This window comes from Condylura cristata, unplaced genomic scaffold (genome assembly GCF_000260355.1).
Source record: "Condylura cristata isolate star-nosed mole 26May11 unplaced genomic scaffold, ConCri1.0 scaffold00024, whole genome shotgun sequence".
In the NCBI taxonomy this organism is placed as follows: Eukaryota; Metazoa; Chordata; class Mammalia; order Eulipotyphla; family Talpidae; genus Condylura; species Condylura cristata.
This window is the reverse complement of record NW_004567125.1, coordinates 12,630,769-12,633,305: the sequence shown is the minus strand read 5'-3', so window position 1 is coordinate 12,633,305 and position 2,537 is coordinate 12,630,769.

The following is a 2,537-nucleotide window of genomic DNA, read 5'->3' as shown; positions in this document are numbered from 1 at the left end:
AAGATATAATGGAAAAGAAATGGGCCTGGATGAAGATCTGAAAAAAACTGCCTTATTGCATAAATATGATTGTCTAGTATATCACTCAGTCCTCATGTCCTCTCTGTGTTGTAGAAAATTTGAGTAGCCTCATGTTACAGACAAGCAGAGGCTTAGGGGTTTACCGAGATTGTCCTAGATAGCACAGATGAAGAATAAATACTATCATTCAAATTTGTGAATTTAAGGCACAAACACTGAGTTAACTAGTGGGAGATTGACTATTTCCCTAGCTCTAAAACCCAGTATCATCTACATACGGTTTTCTGAAGTCAGCATTTACACTTCAAAGAGACATTGATTTATTTCACCAAAATATGCCATCTGTATCTTTGAAATCTCTTGTACTTCTGTTATCTATATTGAGAAGCTAAGATCTGAATAAATAATTTCATATGGATTTTTTAAAATATTATTTATTTATACATACAGAACTGGGATACAGGGCAGAGGTGCAGGGGCGGTGAGAGGATTCACAAGAGACAGAGTGAGGTGTAGAACAGACAGACTGATGAAATAAATAAACTGCTGAGGGGAGCAGCAGGTGGGTCAGGTCTGCTGTGCCATGTGGGTCACCTCCAGAGCAGGGATGGAACTCACAATGAAGCGGCTGCTGCTAGCTTTCAGTGCTATACCTTAATCCATTGGCCACCAGGCAGGGCTCTCATCTGGATTTTAAATTCCGCTGTCCCCATGGTGACACTATATAGATAGCTGATAAATAAAATAGAAGTTCCCTCACACAGCTTTAAATAAAAACTCTTTTGCTCCTTCTCCCCATGCTTAGTCATTCCAAAAGGGCATGTCTGTAAAGTTTGTCAGGATCAGACATGCAATCATCAAATACCAGTAAGACCTTTTTTTTTTTTTTTTTTTTTTTTTTTTAAGATTATTTATTCATACAGGCCAGAGATGCGGAGGGTGAGAGGATTCACCAGGGAGAGAGCGGGGAGCAGAACAGGCAGATCGAGGAAGTACACTGCTGAGGGGAGCCCGGGCAAGCCAGGAGAGGTCTGCCACGCCATGTGGACACCTCTGGGGCAGGAGGGAATCGAACTCATGCGGAAGTGGCTTTAGCTTCTTAGTGCTGTGCTTTAACCCGCTGCACCACCAGGGAGGGCCCAAATACCAGTAAGACCTTTTAAGAATAAAATACAATGTCTTGCTTTTCAGAGAAGTTTTATTAAATTACCATTTGTTAGTATAACATCACACCTTGACACACACAGATATTTCTCTCACCCCCCTCCACCAAAGCTCCAGTTATGTATCACTCCTAACTCCCTTTATTCTCTCCCTTCTCCTTTCCCCTCAATCTCTGCCCTATAGTAATCATCATATTTTTCAGAGAATCTGAGTTATTTTTGTTGTGTTTTGTCAGTTTTATTTTCTTTGGTTATGTATATTCCATACATGTGCGAAGCCATCTGGTGATTGTCTTTCACTCTCTGATTTATTTCACTTACCAGAATCACTTGAAGAGCCACCCATATTGACACTATTCCATCTTTTTAACAGCTGAGTAGTATTCCACTGAGTATATATTACATGTTTTCATTTATCTAGTTGTCCATTGATAGGCAATTAGATTGATTTCATGTCTACAGCTATAATAAATAATTCTGTTATGAACATAGGGGTGCATATCTCTTTTGAGTTTGTGTTTTCATATTCTTCAGATAAATATCTAGAAGTGGAATTGTTGAGCCATATAGTATTTAAATGTCCAGCTTTTTAAGGATTCTTCATACCATTTTTCATAGATGCTGTACTTTACATTCCAAAAATGAATGATGGCTCTTTTTTCCCACGCCCTTACCAACACTTGTTTCCTTTTTTTTTTTTTCATTAAACCATTCACAAAGGAGTGGGTGATAATTCACTGTGATTTTGTTTTGCATTTTCTTTTTAATAAGTAATGTTGAACAAATACTTCACATGCCTATGGGTCATCCATATATCTTCTTATTTATATATTCTGGAAGTTTACATTTGTGGACTTTATTATAAATTAAAATACTGGAACTTAGCTTTCCTAATACTCTTGAAAGAAGAGAATTCCCTAGCTGCCTCACAGAATTATCTTACCCAATTGATACAAGCATAGGTATGGTGGAAGGATACAAGACTAAGGTAGTATCACCCACTTTAATTAGGTGGGTATGAAAGAAATCTCCCTGGGAGAATGTTATCTGTGTGCTAATTCTTAAAAAAAGGTTTGTGTCAGCTAGGTGCACTAGAACTGTAATAGAACAGATGTGTATCATTCCTGGCTCAGAACTCCACAGAAATTTCTTCAATGGAAATTTTATTCTGGCTAAGACTGCCACTGGGAGTATGGTGAAGCCAGGTATTCTTTTTTTTTTTTTTTAGATTTATCTATTTATTCATACAGAACTGGGGTACAGGCCAGAGATGCGGAGGGTGAGAGGATTCACCAGAGACAGAGCGGGAAGCAGAACAGGCTGATCGACGAAGTACACTGCTGAGGGGAGCAG